Consider the following 15,073-nt stretch of genomic DNA (forward strand, 5'->3'; position numbering starts at 1 on the left):
TGAAGAAACAGGAAGCTGCTCAGCACAGAGCACTCCCCATTCATTCACTGTCCAGTGCAGCTGAGGCCGCAGAGAAAGGGTCTGGGGAATCTGTACCCTCAGCCCCTTTCTCTGTCTCCAAAGTGAGACATCAGGGGTCTGTTTAGACCCCTGATATTTCACCAAAGTCCCCCAACAGGGCTCCTAAAAAGTAAAAAAAATGAAATAAAAAAAATTATAAAAAAGAGTTTTCAAAAAGTGTAAAAAATAATAATAAAAATAAAAAAACGACTGACACCATCCACTGCCCTATTGATACCATCGACCATCTACTGCTCTACTGACATTGTCCATATTTTAATACATTTTAAAATGTTTGTATACATTTATTTATAATAGTATGTGCCTGTGTGATTATGTACAGTATGCAAACTTTGGGGTGCACATCCTAATGCAATAGGCTGCGCACACCTATGCTTACAATCTATAATCATACATTATGAAAATATACCAGCACCCCAGTAAAACACTTAGATACCAATGGCATCATTATAACCAATGAAACCAGAATTCACCATGGGCAGTGAAATGCCTCTAGCAGCAGACAATTAGCTGCTAAGCATGTCGCCATTTTGAATAACTATCTCTGTGCTCAGTACTGAGCAGTGGCAAGAGCTTGTAACTTCTGACAGGGTTCTATTCTGTAGATTTAAAAATCTAAAGTGTCTCAATCTTGGGAAAAGCAGTATGACAGTGCTGGATTGTAGAATCAAACAACTCAGAAAACGGCTCTACATTCATGCTGCCAATAGCAAACAATCACTGATGGAAAACTGGCACCTTTTTGAAAAAAATAGATCCCGCAGAGAGTCAGAAGGTCTCAATATTAGGCAATGGATAGTGTATAATTACATTGAAGGCTTTGATGTCACCATTGTAACTGGGAAACTCACATTTCCGAGAAGAAGTTCAGCAATGGCAGCCAACACATTTCACCCACACTTCTTTAAATCGAAGGCTCCAACATTTCAGAATTTTTTTCCACTGCTGATTATTACATAAAGGCAGAGAGCATGTATAAAGTAAAAGAAGTGTCTGCGTTGTATTATAATGCTGCGATCTAATGTAATATGTGACAAAATAACCTTAAGGAGTGAACATTAGCTGTTTTATTACCTGTAGCATAGTATGAAAGCATCGTGCTGATTGTTGAATAGAAAGGGCCTTCTAAAAAAAAAATCACGCAAAATGTACATTTTTATAATTCGCTATAAAGCAGAACCTAACTTCTCCGGGAAGTTATATTACATACATACAAAACCATCCATAAAACTTACAGCTGGAGCTCCAAGAGCCAATAACCTTGCCTGTAATGTTCCATATCTCTACAGGAAGACACACCATTCATAACATACACATACAGACTGTCCTTTGTTTCTTCCCATCGCCTTGATCTTCTCTGTAATCATGAATGTATTCTGTAATAATAAAAGCACAGCGTCAAGTAGTGATGACAGTAAACTTGCTAAAACCCTGTTAAAATGGTTGATTTGATATCATGACAGCCCAGGTAAATGACCGAATGACAAATGATCCTTTCTCGCTTCTAAGTTCAGAATACTTACAGGCGCTTAAATCTTGGAAATTGATATCCTTCCAAAAAAAAAAAAAAAAAAAAAAAAAGCCATGAAAATTTTTTTAAATTCCTATTCCGAATGTATCCTCCACCTCCCCCCCTCTTCTTGATGATATTCATTGTGGACGCGAGATGGTCGAGCTTTTGCTTATCCTCTCCCTTAAAATCCGCAGTTATAACAGCCATTTCGTTCATGAATATGTTAATCCAGGATGCATATGGAAAGAAAAATCACTGAAATTAGCTTGGAGGTTCCCAGTATGCAGCGTGAATCATCGCCTTTAACTAATTTGAGGAAAAGTAGTGCTATCTCATCACTTTACTTCACGCATGGTGGGATTAACACAATAGGAATCCAATTTTAAGGGTCTACGATATGTAGACCCCCCCTCCCCTTTTTTTTATTAACATCTATGGCTAAGTATAGCTGAGAAGCTTTATTAATAACTTAAACATGGTAAAGAAATTGCGTTCTGAACTGTTGAGAGATGGCAGAGTGTGGCGCCATGCATATTTTTGCAGACGCACCCAGCGTGGCCCAAATGAGTATTTTATTTTTATTTATTTTTTTTAATAAATGCTCCTAGGATAGGCTAGCAGAGATAATAAGATTATAACTGAACATCTCTGCTTTACCAAATATTAAAATGTTGTACGTAGGGGATAATTGAAGACTGCTGATATAATTGACTGTACGCCCCTATACATATTTATGTGACGTACGCTATTGTGCACCACCCATTGCTAGGGTGCGGCTTATGTGTGGTCCATGTAGATGGTAATAAAGGCAGAGTAATTACTTCTTAGTAATTAGGCAGCCGGGGCTGTTTTATCCCTGAGAATATTAAAGACGTATGCAGTTTAATAATGTAGAAATGTCTCAGGCTTCTATCAGGACACAGTGGCCAATGCACCTATTGTGTCACCGCTGCAGAATACTCTATAGCGATTGGCCACTGTGTGCAGCACATAATACTGACTGGTTATAAAGGACTTGTCTAGAGGAAGCTTGTAGGTACTCCATTGTCTGCTAAACTTGATATGACTGTATGACTGCATTCCCTTTTATCAGGGGGGTCAGACAGCTGAATTGTAACAGAATTTCCTTTTTTTTTTTTTTTTTTTTTTTTTTCATAATGCCCTGTCATTCCTTATAGTTAAAGACCATTCATTAAAGGCACAAACTAATGGCAGGGTTTTAATTAGATTTTGACGCTGTGCTCAAATTCCGCAGAAATTCCCCATAACTACTTTTTTTTCGGCTTGCCAAGAAGCAATTTGTTAATGAGGTAAAAAAAAAAAAAAAAAAATTTGTTTTTTTTAACTTTTTTTTATTTTAAAGAAATTGTGTTTACAAAATTGGGGTACAGCGGGCAAGCTGTAAACGAATTGAAAAAAGATAAATAAATAAATAAGCGCCTGTAATAAAGAATACCAATGGACGCTTAATCTGTCCGCTTTTTGCATTAATTTTGAGAAAAGAATTGCTTTTATATTTATTTTCTTTAATATTTTTTTTTTTTTTTTCCTCGTTTTTCTGTTATAGACGAATGTAAGATCCCAGTCTGGGCTCAATGCCAAAGGCTGGTATTTCACAGCAGCGACCGCCTTGCAGACAAGAGCTGTGGGAAACAGAAGGGAGACTCTCGCTTAGGGTACCACTACTATGGAGACACAGCTGGGCTGAACAAGATTTGCTGCGAAGCAACCAGCGAGAGACGCAGGACGGGTCTGACTTGAGCACTGCCTGAGCAGGCAGTAACCAGAAGAGCTACCAGCCAATCCAGCCATGCTCCACTGTTTGAAACCAGCTCCTCATCTCAGCCAATCAGTGACAATATTGGTGAGAAACTCATTTACATCATGCAGTAATGAACCTTGTTTAACATATATTATATCTTTTTTTTTTTTTTTTTTTTGCTTTCGTTGTGATTAGGTCCCCCAATAATTATTCTGCCTGCATAATTTAAATCGCTATGCAAAAAAGATGGCTCCGTTCCAGCGATCATGTGAGCATGTGCTATCTCACACTGTCACTGAGAAAATTATTTCATTTTTAATGCAGCAGATTACATTTTAACCCTTTCCTGCTGACTACTTTCCTGCGACTTAACAGTATTTTATTTTTAAATCTTTATACATTTATTATGATTTATTTTTGCAGTCATTACTGTTTTTTTTTCCTAATCAACTTTTCTATTATTTTTCTGTTCTATTTTTTTTTTTTTTTTACCTTGAACGCATTCTAATATATATTTTATTTTAAAAATGAGGATTTAAAGAGAGTTGAAAGACATTCTTTGGCCTTTGTCACAGTCTGAGTGAAGTTAAGCATGAATGTGCTTTATTTGTTTCCATCAAGGTGAAATCACATTAACAAACAGCGGTGAGATCAGTTATGAATAAATGATAAACCTTCCTTCATTGCCAATGCCTTAATGTTTGCTCCTAACATAAAACACCATATATTCATCTTTTCATATCATGAGACGCTTAGAAATACGCATTAGGCAAGAAGCCTATATATTCTTGTGACAAACGGAATTGAATTAGTCAAAATGGATATTAGGCAGGCGTTAATATTAATGCATCCCATAAATGGGATAAATAAAACAGAAATAAACGGCCTTGGAGTATATAGCGTAATGAGTAATCTCAGCTGATAACACTTGCGTTTTTTTAAAAAGATGTCTGGCGTAAAATTCTCCATCCTCTCTACCAACCATTATCTGCACATGCACATTTCCTATCAAGAGGTAGAAATATTCCTTGGTTAATTCTGGGGGAAAAAATCTTGATGAAATTTCACAGCTAGGCAAAAATCCTATCAACTTTTTTTTCTTTTTTTTTTTCCTTGTATGTCCTCAAGGCCTTTTTATTAAATTGCAATGAGATGTCCAGTTTCTTTATTTAAAAAAAAATAGAATATTTTTTTTTTTTTTAAATCAGTCGATCAAACTGAGTTGAAAAAAAAAAAAATAACCCCCCCCCCCCCAGAAATCGTGAATCCCAGCGAAAGCCTTACAAAAGGTCTCTATCAGCTGCAAAAAATGAGACGGAGTAATAATCAGGCACGCCGTGACTCTGGAGAGAACGCAGAGAAGGTGACCAATAAACTGTGGCTCTTTCAGTGAGCCGTGCATTCCATCATCTCATCATCAGTATTCTGTGTGCAGCAGCGGCTGTGTCTTGGTTCAGCCACTCACTCCCCTGCTGCAGATCCTGTAATTTGAATCATGCGTAATAATATATTATCCTTCTGGGGGCCTCTTTTCTGTAGCAGAGTGGTTTTCTACATTCTGCTGTAAGAGGACTCCTGGCTCAGTGCCAGGGCCTGGTCATTATTCACCCAGGCAATCAAGACCGTCTTCCTTAAGGAATAACATCTGCACTGGTGCCGGTGCCAAAAAAAATCCTCCCCATATTATAAATTAGAATTTCTTGGAAATAACAGTGCTTAAAAATACTGCATCGAAAAAAGAAAAAAAAAAATCGCCAGGATCCGCTTTCAAAATTCTTCCTTCCATGTTTTTGCATTCACACCATGTGCTGAAATTCTTAGCTTAAGTCCTCTGTGGCAGGAAGAGATTAAAATGAAAAGGGAAGGGGGGGGGGGGTGTCTTGAAATCAATGGCGACTCAGCAGAACGGGCATCTATATTCTTAGCGGTACCAGAGAAGCAGGAGAGTCCCGTTACGGCTTTATACTTACATACAACTGTTTACTCTAACCTGAATTCTTCTTTGTACATAGGGAATACATTGCATTATTGCATCCATTTATCTAGTGACCATTGAAGGATAAATTACCTGTCTGCCTGGAAATTACTGTTCCTGCAGTCAACTCAGGGGGTCGCTTTTGTCATTGTTGAGAGAATTCTTGTTTTTTTTGTTTTGTTTTTTGAACTTCCAAGTTCATTGTGCGGCTTTCCTGTTGACTCTCCGAAGCCTATTACGATTCTGCTTAATGCCACATGAAATATTTAAAGGAGCGGTCTGTATTATAAATTGCAATAGGCAACTATAAAAATCTGGCTCTAGAATATGGCACTGACAGAGGGCAAACTGTCTTAGGGATCAGCTACCTCCCATTCAAGGATGCAGCTATTGTTAGGATCATGCTGAGTGATGGCACAGTTGAGGGGTTCGAAGTGCAATTTTTATGTGTTATTTCTGAACAGCGCCCATAATGTGTAATGACATGGGTAAGGACAAATGATTGAAAATCATCCAAAACATAATGTATTGTGCTTCATGACTGTTGGGGGTATTCACTATCACTGGGATCACTGTGCATGTGTAGTTTTGGAGCAAACAATATGGGTTGATAAAACTGGTATTGTAGGCACTTTCATTTTTTTTTAGTTATTAGGATTTCAGTAATTTTTCTAAAATGTATCTCTGGTCAACACTTTTTTTTCTTTAGTTTTGGATAAATTGGGAAAGATTAGTATGCATCCCATTGAGCACATCTCCTTTTACCCTTAGACACAAGACGTGAGTGCAAATCTCTTTATAGTAGTAGGACTCTTATGTCGCGTACACGCGATCGGACATTCCGACAACAAATGTTCGATAGGAGCTTGTTGTCGGAAATTACGACCGTGTGTAGGCTCCATCGGACATTTTTTGTCGGAATTTCCGACAACAAAAATTTGAGAACTGGTTCTCAAATTTTCGGACAACAAAATCCGTTGTCGGAAATTCCTATCGTGTGTACACAATTTGACACACAAAATTCCACACATGCTCGGAATCAAGCAGAAGAGCTGCACTGGCTATTGAACTTCATTTTTCTCGGCTTGTCGTATGTGTTGTACGTCACCGCATTCTCGACGTTCGGAATTTCCTACAACATTTGTGTGACCGTGTGTATGCAAAACAAGTTTGAGCCAACATCCGTCGGAAATAAATCCAGGATTTTGTTGTCGGAATGTCCGATCATGTGTACGCAGCATAACCCTCTATATTTGTTCTGTCATCAGTTGTTCCCAGGACAGAAAGTGATGGGAAATCCAATCTTTAACTGCTGTCACTGGTAGAGTACTAGAAGGCAAAGCTTTTAATGGGGACAACTTTTTTGAGGAAAACTGTCTAGGGGGGGGGGGGGGGGGTTCCTATTACTTTGGAGAGATTGCCACTGACTTTCTCTTGTGTCTGGGGGTAGAAATAAAAGGTAATCTCCTCAATGGGATGCAGACTAGCCATTACACATGTCGGAAAGCTTAAAGCGGAGGTCCACCCTATTTAGCAACCACAGCCCCACTGGTAACAGATTCTGGTGTCATTACTCTTTTCATCGGAATTTCCGTCACACAAAATTTAGGATCTGGATCTCAAATTTTCAACAAAATCCGTTGTCGGAAATTCCGATCATGTGTACACAATTCTGACACACAAATGTCCATGCATGCTCGGAATCAAGCAGAAGAGCCGCACTGCCTATTGAACTTAATTTTTCTCGGCTCGTCTTACATGTTGTACGTCACCGCGTTCTTGACGTTCGGAATTTCCGACAAGATTTGTGTGACCAAGTGTATGCAAGACAAGTTTGAGCCAACATCCGTCAGAAAAATCCATGGATTTTGTTGTCGGAATGTCCGATGGTGTGTATGGGGCATTACAGTAAAGAACCCTCTATGTAGTTTAAGGTTAAACCTCTTTTCTTCTAATTTTAAGGAGTGGCCACGAGTCTTGTTAAACTCCCTTCCGCATAAAAGTTTTACAGCTGTCGGCCCTTGTAAGCTCTGTAGAGTCTGAATCTTGAGGAAATGTCAGCACTTTTATGGAATCCACAGATAGCCTTCATTAAATTAAATAAAGCATAAAATACACACAGAGGGCCAACACTTATGATTAATGCCTAATGGCCGAAACGTGTTGACCCTTTGTGTGGATTTTATGCTTTGTTCCATTTAAAAAGGCTATCTGTTTGTGGAAGTGCCAGCATTTCCTCAAGATACAGCTCCTTCTGTAAATGCTAATTACCTTTTTGGATTTTCCTCACATTCAGTTCCAGTGAAGACCGTCACCGGGACTAACAGAGAGAGGGAAAATAGAGACTAATAGTGAATAGTTATAGTGGACAATAGTGAATCCCACAAGCAGGGACACAGACAGTACGAAAAACCTGACAAGGGGGTTGACCATTTCATACTCTACTAAACACAAAAGTTTTACCTTTGGGTACTCTTTAAGGGTGTGAAGAAGTTCTGGCAGGCAATATTTTAAATATAAAGTTTAACTCAAGGGCATGACCTCATACTAGTAGGAAGAAAGTTCAAGAGTAACATTAGATAGCATTATTTTACCAAAAAGGTTGTAGATGCTTAGAAAATACTCCAGCAAGTCCGTCAATCCACTTTAAATTGCTTTAAACATGATTTGGATAAACATAGGTCCGCATGAGTAAAAAAGTGGACTTCATGGACCAGTTGGTCTTTATCTGCCATCAAACCCAGACACAGCCAGGCAACTAGCATTTACAGAAGGAGCTCAATAATAGTAGCCTCTGCATTTTCATTACAGGTTTTCTTTCTTGGGCTCCATGCACACTGGACGTTAAAATAATGCTATAAAAATGGCAGTAGCTTTGCAGTGAGTCTTTCACCTTTTTAAATGTCTTTGCAATAGTGTTTATTAGTGTTTTTTAGCGTTTTTCCACGTTAGCGTTTTTTGGCGTTTTCTTTTTCAATTTTTTTTTTCACTTTTCATTGGATTAACCACTTCAGCCCCGGAAGGATTTACCCCCTTCCTGACCAGAGCACTTTTTACAAATTGGCACTGCGTCGCTTTAACTGCTAATTGCGCGGTCATGCAATGCTGTAACCAAACGAAATTTGCGTCCTTTTCTTCCCACAAATAGAGCTTTCTTTTGATGGTATTTGATCACCTCTGCCGTTTTTATTTTTTGTGCTATACACGGAAAAAGACCGAAAATTTTGAAAAAAAATGATATTTTCTACTTTTTGTTCTAAAAAAAATCCAATAAACTCAATTTTAGTCATACATTTAGGCCAAAATGTATTTGGCCACATGTCTTTGGTAAAAAAAATGTCAATAAGTGTATATTTATTGGTTTGCGCAAAAGTTATAGCGCCTACAATCTAGGGTACATTTTCTGGAATTTACACAGCCTTTAATTTATGACTGCCTATGTCGTTTCTTGAGGTGCTAAAATGGCAGGGCAGTACAAAACCCCCACAAATGACCCCATTTTGGAAAGTAGACACCCCAAGGAAATTGCTGATAGGCATGTTGAGCCCATTGAATATTCATTTTTTTTGTCCCAAGTGATTGAATAATGACAAAAAAAAAAAAAAAAAAAAAAAATTACAAAAAGTTGTCACTAAATGATATATTGCTCACACAGGCCATGGGCATATGTGGAATTGCACCCCAAAATACATTTAGCTGCTTCTCCTGAGTATGGGGATACCACATGTGTGGGACTTTTTGGGAGCCTAGCCGCATACGGGGCCCCGAAAACCAATCACCGCCTTCAGGATTTCTAAGGGCGTACATTTTTGATTTTACTCCTCACTACCTATCACAGTTTTGAAGGCCATAAAATGCCCAGATGGCACAAACCCCCCCCAAATGACCCCATTTTGGAAAGTAGACACCCCAAGCTATTTGCTGAGAGGCATGTTGAGTCCATGGAATATTTTATATTTTGACACAAGTTGCGGGAAAGTGACAATTTATTTATTTATTTTTTTTTTTTTGCACAAAGTTGTCACTAAATGATATATTGCTCACACAGGTCATGGGCATATGTGGAATTGCACCCCAAAATACATTCTGCTGCTTCTCCTGAGTATGGGGATACCACATGTGTGGGACTTTTTAGGAGCCTAGCCGCGTACGGGACCCCGAAAACCAATCACCGCCTTCAGGATTTCTAAGGGTGTACATTTTTGATTTCACTCATCACTGCCTATCACAGTTTCGGAGGTCATGGAATGCCCAGGTGGCACAAACCCCCCCCAAATGACCCCATTTTGGAAAGTAGACACCCCAAGCTATTTGCTGAGAGGCATGGTGAGTATTTTGCAGCTCTCATTTGTTTTTGAAAATGAAGAAAGACAAAAAAAAAAATTTTTTTTTTCTTTTTTTAATTTTCAAAACTTTGTGACAAAAAGTGAGGTCTGCAAAATACTCACTATACCGCTCAGCAAATAGCTTTGGGTGTCTACTTTCCAAAATGGGGTCATTTGGGGGGGGTTTGTGCCACCTGGGCATTCCATGGCCTCCGAGACTGTGATAGGCAGTGAAGAGTGAAATCAAAAATTTACGCCCTTAGAAAGCCTGAAGGCGGTGCTTGGTTTTCGGGGTCCCATACGCGGCTAGGCTCCCAAAAAGTCTCACACATGTGGTATCCCCGTACTCAGGAGAAGCAGCAGAATGTATTTTGGGGTGTAATTTCACATATTCCCATGGCATGTTTGAGCAATATATAATTTAGTGACAACTTTGTGCAAAAAAAAAAAAAAAAAAAAAAAAATTTGTCTCTTTCCCGCAACTTGTGTCACAATATAAAATATTCCATGGACTCGACATGCCTCTCAGCAAATAGCTTGGGGTGTCTACTTTCCAAAATGGGGTCATTTGGGGGGGGTTTGAACTGTCCTGGCATTTTATGCACAACATTTAGAAGCTTATGTCACACATCACCCACTCTTCTAACCACTTGAAGACAATGCCCTTTCTGACACTTTTTGATTACATGAAAAAATTATTTTTTTTTGCAAGAAAATTACTTTGAACCCCCACACATTATATATTTTTTTAAAGCAAATGCCCTACAGATTAAAATGGTGGGTGTTTAATTTTTTTTTTTCACACAGTATTTGCGCAGCGATTTTTCAAACGCATTTTTTGGGGAAAAAACACACTTTTTTACATTTTAATGCACTAAAACACACTATATTGCCCAAATGTTTGATGAAATAAAAAAGATGATCTTAGGCCGAGTACATGGATACCAAACATGACATGCTTTACAATTGCGCACAAACGTGCAGTGGCAACAAAATAAATACATTTTTAAAAGCCTTTAAAAGCCTTTACAGGTTACCACTTTAGATTTACAGAGGAGGTCTACTGCTAAAATTACTGCCCTCGATCTAACCGTCGCGGTGATACCTCACATGCATGGTGCAATTGCTGTTTACATTTGACGCCAGACCGACGCTTGCGTTCGCCTTAGCGCGAGAGCAGGGGGGACAGGGGTGCTTTTTTTTTTTTTTTTTTTTTTTTTCTTTATTATTTTTTTGCTTTTTTATCTTATTTTAAAACTGTTCCTTTCATTTTTTTTTTTTTAATCATTTTTACTGTTATCTCAGGGAATGTAAATATCCCCTATGATAGCAATAGGTAGTGACAGGTACTCTTTTTTGAAAAAATTGGGGTCTATTAGACCCTAGATTTCTCCTCTGCCCTCAAAGCATCTGACCACACCAAGATCGGTGTGATAAAATGCTTCCCCAATTTCCCAATGGCGCTATTTACATCCGGCGAAATCTAAGTCATAAAATGCTCGTAGCTTCCGGTTTCTTAGGCCATAGAGATGTTTGGAACCACTCTGGTCTCTGATCAGCTCTATGGTCAGCTGGCTGAATCACCGGCTGCATTCTCAGGTTCCCTGTTGAGACAGGAGAGCCAGAGAAAAACACGGAAGACGATGGGGGGGGGGGGCATTCTCTCCCACTGCTTGTAAAAGCAGTCTAGAGGCTAATTAGCCGCTAGGATTGCTTTTACATGAAAGCCGACCGCTGGCTGAAAAGAATGATACCAAGATGATACCTAAACCTGCAAGCATCATTTTGGTATAACCACTCAAAGTCGTGAATGCTGTACCTGAAGACAAAAATATGGCTAACAATAAAGCACAGTAAATGGTAAAGTATAAAAAATTGCATACCTGAAAAGCAAACATGATAAAACATAATAACAATAAAACATTGCAGAATAGAATACAGTAAAAAAGAGCAGAACAATAGAGAGAATAGAGAGAGAGAGAATAGAGAGAGAACAATAAAACGACAACTATTACTTTTTATTTTATATTTTTGTTTGTGTTTTTTTTTTTTTTTTTTACACTTTTTTTGTAACTGTAACTTTTATAACTGTAACCGGTTCCAGGTTCGGGTCTCTCAAAATGCGATGGCATCTTGGGAGACCCTGTGAAAGTGTGTCCTAGTCTGTGCAATGCTGTACCCTACGCTAATACTCAGCTAGTGAATGGTAGCATTCAAAACATTCACCAATGCAAAGACCAGGATTGTCAGGACAGGAGGGACAATAATAGCGGGTGTCACGCCTATATCCGCGCTTACTGCAGACACGACATCTTTTTTGGGGGAGTTCGTTGGGTAGGGGTACTAGGGGGAGGACATAAAGAAAATGCCTCTCATGCAGCCGACTGCATTTGGTTGGGGATGTGAATGGGGGAAGTACGGGCGCTGCAGAAGCGGTGGGTTCCCAATTAGGATTGGCGAATGCAGCAGGAAGGGCATTATGGGCACGACGGGCCTGTGTTTGTCTTCTTTGTGGCAGCGGGACACTACTTGTGCTTGCCACCTCACCAGCTTGAACTGCACTTATGGGACTCGCCACGTCACCAAGTGTTACTGCAGTGCTGGTTTGACTATGACCGGGGTGTACTAGGCCGCTGGCGCTTGCCAGTTCACCAAAACGCTACCAAAAAAACTGTTAACGATCGCAGGGATCAGGCCTGACTCTGCGAACGCTGCAGTTATGCGTTTAGTGTTTTGTAAGTGACAGTGATCGATCGATACTGCACTTGGGTGGGCTGGGCTGGGCCGGGCGGAGGGGCAAAACGCAGGTGCTAGCAGGTATCTGGGCTGATCCCACTAACACTGCGTTTTTGGGAACCCTAAACTGCTGGGGATGCCAGTATAGATCTGATCGGATCAGATATTGATCAGTTCAGATACTATACCACTAAGGGAGGTGTACGGTGCGTGCGTGGGTGTTAGCGCTACTGGCACTAACCTGACGCTGCCTGGGGCTGGTGCTTGCCAGTTCACCAAAACGCTACCAAAAAAACTGTTAGCGATCGCAGGGATCAGGCCTGACTCTGCAAACGCTGCAGTTATGCGTTTAGTGTTTTGTAAGTGACAGTGATCGATCGATACTGCACTTGGGTGGGCTGGGCTGGGCCGGGCGGAGGGGCAAAACGCAGGTGCTAGCAGGTATCTGGGCTGATCCCGCTAACACTGCGTTTTTGGGAATCCTAAACTGTTGGGGACGCTAGTATAGATCTGATCGGATCAGATATTGATGCGTTCAGATACTATACCACTAAGGGAGGTGTACGGTGCGTGCGTGGGTGTTAGCGCTACTGGCACTAACCTGACGCTGCCTGGGGCTGGTGCTTGCCATTTCACCAAAACGCTACCAAAAAAACTGTTAGCGATCACAGGGATCAGGCCTGACTCTGCGAACGCTGCAGTTATGCGTTTAGTGTTTTGTAAGTGACCGTGATCGATCGATACTGCACTTGGGTGGGCTGGGCCGAGCCGGGCGGAGGGGCAAAACGCAGGTGCTAGCAGGTATCTGGGCTGATCCCGCTAACACTGTGTTTTTGGGAACCCTAAACTGCTGGGGACGCTAGTATAGATCTGATCAGATCAGATATTGATCCGTACAGATACTATACCACTAAGGGAGGCGTATGCTGCGTGCGTGGGTGTTAGCGTTACTGGCGCTAATCTGACGCTGCCTGGGGCGACGCATATCACCGCCGGGCGATCAGGGGGCTAAATCTTTATTCGGCGGGTGCCCTGACACTATAAAAAATAAACAAACTAACCAGCGTCACCCGTAACGGTTATACAGTGATCAGTGGTGAAAGGGTTAACTAGGGGGCAATCAAGGGGTTAAAACATTTATTAGATAGTATATGGGGGTCCCTGTCGCTATAAAACGCTGACGGCGAACCTAAATATTTACCTCACTAACTAGCGTCACCAGCGACACTAATACAGCGATCAGAAAAATGATCGCTTAGCGACACTGGTGACGGGGGGTGATCAAGGGGTTAAAACTTTATTAGGGGGGGTTAGGGGGGTACCCTAGACCTACAGGGGGGTAATACTAACTGTCCTAACACTGTAAATGTCACAAACTGACACCAATACAGTAATCAGAAAAAAAAAAAAAAAAAAAAAAAAACCTGCTGGTGTCAGTTTGTGACAGGGGGGGGGGGGGTGATTGGGGGGGGATCGGGGGGCGATCGGGGGGGGGATCGGGGTGTTTTGTGTGCCTGGCATGTTCTACTGTGTGTGTAGTGTGTTGTGCACTTACATTACAGTCTTCTCTCCTCGGCCCGGAACGGAAAATACCGAGCCGAGGAGAGATGACATCATTTCCTCTGCCTCTGTGTACAATACAGAGGCAGGGAAATGATCCCATTGGCTGAGAGCGATCGCGAGGGGGGGGCCACGAATGGATGGCCTCCCCCTCACCTCCGATCGCCGGGGGAGATTTGCCGACCGCCGCTGGCACCGGGGGGGGGTCCGATCGGACCCCCCACCCGCGGGCAGGCAAGGACGTACATGTAAGTCCTTTTGCCTGCCCGTGCCATTCTGCCGACGTATATAGTCGTGCGGCGGTCGGCAAGTGGTTAAAAACATTAACAAAAGCTGGTGAGCCACGTTTTTGAGCGTTTATCAACATTCATCACTGTTTATGAGCTTTTGGTGTTTTTTGTGGTCAGAAAAACGACTCCTGAATGCATTTTTATGGCGTTCAGAAAACAGCCCATAAACTCCACTGCTGATAAACATCCAAAAACGTCCATGTGTGCATGGACACATAGGATAACATAGAGGGGAGTTTATGGGCTGTTAAAAAAAAAATCCCCAAACTCCTAAAAATGGCCGTTTATGAGCTTCAGTGTGCATGGAGCCTCAAGCTTTGTTTGGGATTAGTAATGTGCAATAGTAAATGCTATTTGTACATGAAATCTGCAATCACAGTTATCACATAGTCACAGCATAGAACATTCTGCAGTGTAGAATGGAATGTAGTGACCTACGTCTCAGTGTCTGCTTCTATAAATTATCAGTTGACTCGTTTGACAACCATACATTTTGCCCAGCTTAACTTTCAACAGACAGGGAAGTGGCATATTAATTATGCCCATCATAATAACACAGTGTTGCAGGATCAAAAAATGATAATATTGCGGCTTACCAACCCCTAGATGTTGTGGCTGTAGTTCTTTTTACACACTTTTTTTCCCTTTATTTGAACCTGGTAATCTTGTTATTAAAGAATATGTTACTCCAACATTTCATATTCCTGATATGTGTCTATTGTACCATGTATTTTTTATAAAAAAAAGTATCCTGTTCTCTTTGTATTGCTTCCTTTGTGTGAAATACCTGGTGATCCTGTCCTGCCTGTCCCTCTGTTGTCCTATGTCAAA

The 15,073-nt window shown here is 40.8% G+C and overlaps 2 long non-coding RNA genes across 5 annotated transcripts in view; one reads left to right on the plus strand and one right to left on the minus strand.

Moving 5' to 3' along the window:
* Positions 1-15,073, minus strand: part of LOC141129194 (uncharacterized) — a 38,765-nt gene that overhangs the window by 22,251 nt on the left and 1,441 nt on the right. The window contains exons 1-2 of one of the 3 annotated variants that reach the window (XR_012241787.1): positions 5,425-5,740; positions 1,317-1,457 (exon numbers count right to left, since the gene is read on the minus strand). This is a non-coding gene — a long non-coding RNA (uncharacterized lncRNA). Of the gene's footprint in view, positions 1-1,316; positions 1,458-1,604; positions 4,578-5,424; positions 5,741-15,073 lie in introns of those variants that run through there. The other 2 variants (XR_012241788.1, XR_012241789.1) reach the window with 2 other exon arrangements.
* LOC141129193 (uncharacterized) overlaps positions 3,176-15,073 on the plus strand; it is a 663,735-nt gene continuing 651,837 nt past the window's right edge. For both annotated transcript variants that reach the window (XR_012241785.1, XR_012241784.1), the window contains exon 1: positions 3,176-3,458. This is a non-coding gene — a long non-coding RNA (uncharacterized lncRNA). The remainder of the gene's footprint in view (positions 3,459-15,073) is intronic.

Source organism: Aquarana catesbeiana, linkage group LG02, assembly GCF_042186555.1.
Source record: "Aquarana catesbeiana isolate 2022-GZ linkage group LG02, ASM4218655v1, whole genome shotgun sequence".
Taxonomy (NCBI): domain Eukaryota; kingdom Metazoa; phylum Chordata; class Amphibia; order Anura; family Ranidae; genus Aquarana; species Aquarana catesbeiana.